Below are 8172 nucleotides of genomic sequence, written 5' to 3' on the forward strand. Positions count from 1 at the left end.
GGTTAAATTCATTTAGGCTAGAGATTGCATTTATATTTTTTTTGTCCATTAGTTGTCAGGGTGCAAGCTCTCTCTAAGGGTTTGATGATAAGATTATGTCGGGATTGACTCTATTTGTCCAATTGGATTAAGCAAGTTGATCTATGTATATTTCTTGTAAATTGGTATATACAGTTGTAGATCGATAAAATTTTATCCACAAATATTTTATAGTGTATCTTTAATATTTTATATACACTCAAAACCTTAACATATTTGATTTCTCCTTGAGAACACTTTCCAACTCGAGAGTCTTATCCATAAATTCTATATTAGCAAGCCTCAACTCATTTCAACTAGTGTTGAGATAAAGGTTCACTCACCTAGATCCATAAAGCTTGAAGTGTGGAGATGGAACTATTAATTTTTAGTTTTTGACATTGACCAAGATTTTGTTGAGATTCACAACATGAAGTGGGCAAGACTTGTAGGAATCCTATGTTGAGAAGTGAAGTCCAATAGACATAATATTTCCTCCCTCCAATTGTGATTCTTCATCTTTGAAGACTCTTAATATGTAATAATATTGGAGCCCATATATTTGTTACTCCTTCTCATTTGTAAATAATATATTATACATTAATCTAATACTCAGGAGTCTGGACTTAGCCATTATTGTGGTGAACATGGATAAATCTTGTATTTAGCATTTTATGTATTTGTTTTGCATCTGCTATTATTCCTTCACATTTAGATTCTTTCAATTGGTATCAAAGCAAAAGGTGTGTAGACTGAAGATTGGTGTTGAATTCCCAGAAAGATGGAGGATGCAAAAGTGGAGAAATTTGTAGGAAAGAACTTCACCTTGTGGAAAATGTAGATGCACACTTTGTTGGTTAAGCAAGAATTATCAGTCATAATTGAAGGAAAGTCTAAGAAACCAGCAACAATGTAGAATGAGAAAAGACTAATGAGAAGGGGATGGCTTCAATTTTTCTCTAACTATCGCAAAATGTCTTGTTCAATGTCTCAAACAAAAAGACAATAAAAGAAGTTTGGGACAAACTTCAAAGTATGTATCAAAGGGTGCTAGCTACAAAAAAAATCTTCATCATGAAGAAGCTTTACAAATTAAAAATGAAGGGACTGTGATGTCAAATCATATAAATGATTTGAACACTCTACTATGTCGAGCAACCTTAGTTGCTATGACTCAAGATGATGAAGCCAAAGCCATCATCTTGTTATGTTCCTTACCTAAGATTTGGGATCCCATGGTTATAGCAATAAGCGTGCTTCAAACTCCATAGAGACAAATTTGGCCTACAATTAAGTTATTTCCACCTCACTAAGTGAAGAAATGGGAAGAAGTAACAAAGGCTCCTCATCTAGTGATGCTCTCACCATGTTTAGCATAGAGTGAAGGGGAAGAAGCCATCATAGAGGTAATAACCATTACAATTATTTGAAGGAAATCTAGATCACACAATCAATCAAGATCAAGAGGTAGGAATGGAGAGTGTTGGTTTTGTGGTAAGCTTGCCACACGAAGCAAAATTGTCAGGATTGCAAGAAAGCACAAGAAAAAGTGTGAAATATTGAAGCAAGTACAACCTATGAGAAAGATGAAACTATCTTAATTCTTTCTAAAAGTGAATCAGAATTAGATTCTTGGGTGATAGATTTTGGAGCCTCCTTCCATGCCACTTCATGTATGGATTGTTTCAGAAACTACCATGAAGCACAATTTGGAAAGGTATTTCTTGGAGACAACAAATCTTGCAAAATAGTTGAAAAAGGTGACATTTTTTTATAATTGGTAGATGGAGGAAAATGGTTGTTAAAGGATGTTTTCCATGTTCCCAAGTTGAGGTATAATCTGATTTCTGTCACTCAGCTTTTCACACAAGGATATTATCCATCATTTCAATCATATACTTGAAAAGTCACTAAAGGTTCAAGGATCATTGCCAAGGAAAATAAAGTTGGTAGTCTTTTTCTTTTTGAAAAATCTAGCAAAGTAGGGGTTATTATGATAGTTCTGAGTAGCAATGTGACACTTTGGTATTAAAGACTAGGTCACATGAGCAAAAAGGGCCTTGAGATAATGCTTAGAAGGGATCAACTACTAGGTCTCCAATTAGAAAACTTAGGGTTTTGTGAACACTGCCTTTATGGAAAGAAAAAGTGGGTCACCTTGTTGAAAGATGGACATGACATGAAGGCAAAACCATTGGAACTTGTACACTTAGATGTCTTTGGTCCTATCGAGGTAAGTTCTTTAGGAGGTGTAGATTTTTTTGTTACTTTCCTTGATGATTATACTAGGAAAGTATGGATATATATGATAGCCAATAAATCTAAAGTATTTTCTAAGTTCAAAGTTTTGAAAGCTATTGTTGAAAACCAAAGAGGTCACAAGATTAAATGCTTGAAAATAGATAATGGACATGAGTTTTTTTTTCTAGAGTTGGAAAATTATTGTGCAAATAATGTATTCATAGGGTGAAAGTTGTCCCCTACACCCCTCAAGAAAATGTGGTAGTGGAAAGACCTAACAGAACTATATTGGAGAAAGCTCAATGTATGCTTTCAAATTCAAGTTTGGGAAAAGAATTCTGGTCTAAGGCATGTAATACAATCATATATTTGATTAATTGGAGTCCTTCTTCTAGGTTGAACTTTAGAATTCTAGAAGAGGAATGGCAAGGAAGATGAGTTTCATACTCTCATCTTCATGTTTTTGGGTGTGAATCATATGTACATATGCCCAAAGAAAAAAGGACTAAGCTAGATTTTAAATCACAAAAGGGAATCTTCATTGTTTATGGAGAAGACCAATTTGGATTTAGAATTTGGGATTTAGTGGAGAAGAAGGTTGTTTGAAGTAAAGATATTTTTTCAATGAGAAAGCATTCGTTGCATTGCATACACAAGACATATCAAAAAAGGAATTTGTCCCAATCTCTACACAAAATAATATTAGAACAAGGCTACAACCAACTCCCAATACAATCTCATATAGTCCCATCTCTATTTTAGCTCCAATTCCCTCTCTGACTCAATCTATTGATTCTGATGACACTGGCAGTGACAATGAAGCAAACTAGTTAGTGTGTCCATAAGAAAATGATAGCACTATGAATAATAGTGATATGATTAACATGGACAAAAATCCAAATAGTTGTTTTGTTGATTCTATTTGAAGAAATAATCTATTTTCCCATGGTGAATGTGAAATCATAGTTTTTGTGATCAAAGGACTCACAGACTGTAGGGCACTTATACTCTTATTGATTGCTTAGACTGTAGTGTTGAAGGAATAGTAATAAAAGATCCTCAATGATATGGGTTGGGACTTGGTAGGTTATAGAGCACTCTCTCTCTTGACAATATCTCCAATATCCTTGTGATAATATCCAGGGCCCGTGCTTTGCTTCACACAGTCAAACTCCAAATAACTCCAAATGATATGGAACATTGGGCATGGATGTCTATCAATTTCAATAGGAGTCTTCATAGGATCTATGTAATACATTCCCCTTGTAGAAATTCTCTCATCTAAGAGATATCATCGGTGAATATTCAAAAAAAATCAAATGGAATTCGATGACATTGAAAGACTCAATGGCTATTTCCCTCAAGAGTCTGGGACATCCAACATGAAAGATACAAATGCAAGAGAAATTAATAGAAATATCATGACCACCAGTCAAGACTCTTGGTTTCCAAATGAAACTCTACCAAAAGGAAACTACAATTCAGTGCATGAATATTACAATCCATGCTCCTTGGATGTAAGGGGAAATACAAAACCCACCAATCCAACAACTATCAATGGCCAAAGTCCCATGTACTAGTATTATAATAATTTGTTCTCCACTAGTAGAGGGTGTATTCAAAATTTGAATCAATGAAGTAGAGTAACTTGTTCTCCATTTGAATTAGTTCAAACATAGAATAGAGAGCCCCAAATGAGAAGGTCCACTAGAGAAAGGAGAATGCCAATGAAATACTCTGATTATGAGTTATTGTTCATTAAAGAGGCAGAGCTTTCTTTACTAGTTTCTAAATTTGCAAAACTGACAACATATAAATCTGCACTCAAAGATGTAAACAATGATAAATGGCAATAAGCAATGGATGATAAAATTGATTCTTTAATAAAGAATCAAACTTGGGATTTAGTTTCTCTTCGACCAAATCAAAAACCACTTAGAAACAAGTGGGTATAGCAACTAAAAGAGGAAGTGGAAGAAAAAAAATGCTTCAAAGAAAGATTGGTGGTAAAGGGATTTGATAAAGAAAAGGGGATAGATTTCAATGAAATCTTCTCATCAGTTGTGAAGATGACAACTGTTTGAACTATTTTGGGATTAGCAACAATGTAGGATCTTGAGTTAGAACAACTTGATGTAAAGACTACATTCCTACATGGTGATGTAGAAGAGGAACTATATATGGAGTAACCTCAAGGGTTCATGAAGAAGGGACATGAACATCTTTATCATAGATTAAATTAGATCTTGTATGGCCTCAAACAAGCCCCAAGATAGTGGTATATAAATTTTGATCTCTTCATGGTTGCACACAATTTCACAAGATTTGAATTAGATCCATGTATCTACTTCAAGGAACTTCCTAGTGGTGAGTTTTTCATTCTTCTTCGTTATGTTGATGACATGTTATTAGCTAGCACAAATAAAAGAATAGTTCATAAGTTGAAGGAGAAATTTCCAAGAAAATTTGCAATGAAAGACTTAGGGGCAGCCGACAAGATTCTTGGCATGATGATCACAAGGGATAGGAAAAAGAGGGAGACCAATTTATCTCAACAACAATACATTGACAAAGTTATTGAGAGATTTGGCATGGCTGATGCAAAAGTTTCTTGGATTCCACTCACTACTCATTTCCAGTTAAGTTTAGAATTATGACCAAAAACACGACAAGAAAAGGAATTCATGGAGAAAATTCTTTATAAATTAGTAGTTGGTAGCATTATGTATGCCATGGTTTCTACATGCACTGATATTGCTAATGTGGTGGGAGTTGTGAGCAAGTTTATGAGCAATCCTAGAAAAGCTCATTGGGAAGCCATCAAATGGATACTAAGGTATCTAAAAGGCACTTCAGTTTATGCCTTATGTTTTGGAGGAAATAAGGTTCAACTGCAAGGTTACACTGATTCTGATCTTGCTGGAGACTTGGACAAACAAAGGCCTACCACTGGTTATACCTTCATGCTTGTTGGAGCTACGATCAGTTGGGCTTCATGGTTGCCACATTGCATTGCTCTTTCTTCAGCTGAGCTGAATACTTAGCTCTTTTCGAAGGAGCAAGAGAAATGATTTGACTAGAGTGGTTGTTTGGTGACTTGAAAGTTCATCAAAGTAAATATAATATATTTTGTGACAGCCGTAGCATGATCTTCATGGCATGTAATCACTCATCACAATGTCACTCCAAAAATGTTGATGCATATGCTCACTTTGTTCATCACGCAGTCGAAGAGAGCAAGCTGAAAGTTGTCAAGATTGACCCCAAGATCAATCCGGTTGATATATTCACAAAGTTTGTCACCAAAGAGAAGTTCAAATGTGCTAGAATCTTGTGAAGAAAAGATAAATCATATTTTGAGCATATTGAGAAGTGAAGGGCAAAAAACATAATATTTCTTCCCTCCAATTGTGACTCTTCATCTTTGAAGGCTCTTCATTATGTAATAGTATTGGAGCCTATATATTTTCTACTCCTACTCATTTGTAAATAACTTTTATACATTAATCTAATACTATGCAATTTATACATAGCCACTATTGTGGTGAACTAGGATAAATTTGGTATTTAGTATTTTATGTATTTGTGTTGCATCTGCTATTATTCCTTCACATTTAAATCCTTTCATCCTACCAAAATTTTTGAAAACCAATAGAGTGATGGCCAATGCATTATTTTCTTGGCCTTTAAATGGATTTGAAGAATTAATCAAGACTTGATCACCTAAAAGCCCCAAACCATCATTGTGCACAATAGTAGATGAAGGGGCATCAATCATCAAGGAGCCCATCTTACGAATGACATTGAGAGGGAACTTGATTTAAAATTAGATTAGGCTCTGTAAATCAAACAAAATTCTTATCATCCTCCAGCTCAATTTATTACTACCACTGAACTATATTCATCAAAAGTGCAATCGAGGGCTAGATAGGCTAGATTGCTGCAATTTTGGTTTTGGACAACCTGCCTAAGTCATAGTCGATCACCTAAAGATCAATGTCAACGAGTGCACCCAAAGTTCTCCCAATCTTCTCAATATATTGTTTGGACCAATACTCCATTTGTAAATTTAGGAGCCTTGTCTAGATAGGAGTTTCATAAGGATTCATTTCTAGATCTCATCATTGATGAAGTCCAATTTAGAATGACTTAAATCTTCTAATTTTAAGCAATCCACTCCTTTACCACTGATCTGGTAGACCAAATACTAGTGAAGTGACAAATGAAAGAAAGATTACTAAGGATTTCAATCTTGATCTCTTTGACCTACTCAGTGACATTGATATCGATCTATTCTTCCTCAGATCTTATAGGGATTTTGGGATTAGGCGAATGAAAATGGAGCTGCTAATGTAGTTCAATCATGTAATTCAAAAAGATATTAGAAACCTACCCCATGAAAAAACCTAACATATATGTGAGAAGTCCTAAATTCAATCTAAGACTAAAGAGAGAGGCTAGTTCATATCAAATTTTATTCTAGAATTCATATTACAATAATTAGGAAGTTTACCTGTGACTCATAATTATATTTTCCATTCTATGTTTTGAAAATCTCAACCAAAATTAGACAAGAAATAATGGTTGGTTTCCTACGATTCTAAAAGTGATACAAATCTAGACGACTATTCATGTATCAGTAAAGTTGATCCCCTGAAAAAATTAGTCCTTCAGAAATAAAAAGGAAGGATAAAAACAAAACAAAATAAAATAAAATATATTTTATAAGAATAATCTCTCCAAGAGATATTCTAAACTAAACATATTGTGCAAAAGGAAATATTAACCAAAATTAAAGAGGGAGGAAAAACTGGATATGAAGATCTTAGAATTATGGAGATTATCCATGTGATCCCTCCATTTTTTATAAAAGATTTAGGATGAACTCAATAATTCAACATCTAATATGGGCTATCTATTTAGATACAAATTAGAAAATCTTATTTACTATGATAGAAACCTTATAATACATCAAATGTGGGGAATTGAATCCTAGGGACATTCTTTAAAGCCATCCTCATTTCCTGTGATGAAAATAGAAAGGAGAAACCTTATGGTTCCTACAATGAGAATACTATTGGAATATTAATTGTAGTTGTTCATTTCTCCCTGGAGCCAAACGCCCATGTACCACCCCTGACAGATTGCAGAACACTCATAAACATGAATGGAGTAGGTGAAATTTTGAAATCTAAAAAGAGGGGGAAAAATAAGACAAAAAGGATTGTTCACATTCATTCAAGTAGTTAGAGGAAGACAGAGAGAAGAAGTTGAAGTTGCAAAGCAGAGAGAAGTTGTAGAGAAAGTGATCAGCAGATCCAATCATCAAAGTACAGAGAAAAGGAAGTTCATTTCATGCCTGCACTTGTATGCATTTCTTCTCTAGTCATTCTGTAAGTTTATTATTTGTTTGATTCGACCTATTGAAGTAGTGATTGCTCTAGGAATTGTAGTATTCAGCCATTAGAGCTGTAAGTTTGATGTTTAAAGTTTGAAGTTTATCCAGTTTGAAGTTTTAGGGTTTTCTGGTTGAAGCCGAGTGCTCCTAGATTTTGTAATGATTTAATCCAAGTTGAATAGAAAGCAAGTAGGCATACTTGAATCCATTTGTCTCCTTCTATTCATTGCATTTGATAAGTTTTACTTGGAAGCTTCAAGTTTTGGATTTTTGGTTTTAATGGTGAAAGTTGTTCACATTATAAATCATCACTCGGTGAAGTCTTGTTAAAGTCTTTATTTTTTGCAGTCATCATCGAGTTCACTCGAAGCCTTCTTCTACCGAGTTCACTCAGTGCTTCCTTCTACCGAGCTCCACCCTAGAGTGGTTACCGAGCTCACTCAGTATCTTTTGGCTACCGAGTTGTTGTTCTTTGGTTACTGAGTTCTCTCAGTAAGGTCTTTTGTCATTCGGTT

General features: G+C 34.5%; 1 pseudogene; it reads left to right on the forward strand.

Moving 5' to 3' along the window:
- Positions 1 to 4991: 4991 nt before the first annotated feature.
- LOC149538158 (secreted RxLR effector protein 161 pseudogene) lies at positions 4992 to 5303 on the forward strand (annotated as a pseudogene).
- Positions 5304 to 8172: the final 2869 nt, after the last annotated feature.

The sequence above is a fragment of the Cupressus sempervirens genome, chromosome 9, assembly GCF_028749045.1.
Source record: "Cupressus sempervirens isolate cs-2001-9-10 chromosome 9, ASM2874904v1, whole genome shotgun sequence".
NCBI classification, from domain to species: Eukaryota; Viridiplantae; Streptophyta; class Pinopsida; order Cupressales; family Cupressaceae; genus Cupressus; species Cupressus sempervirens.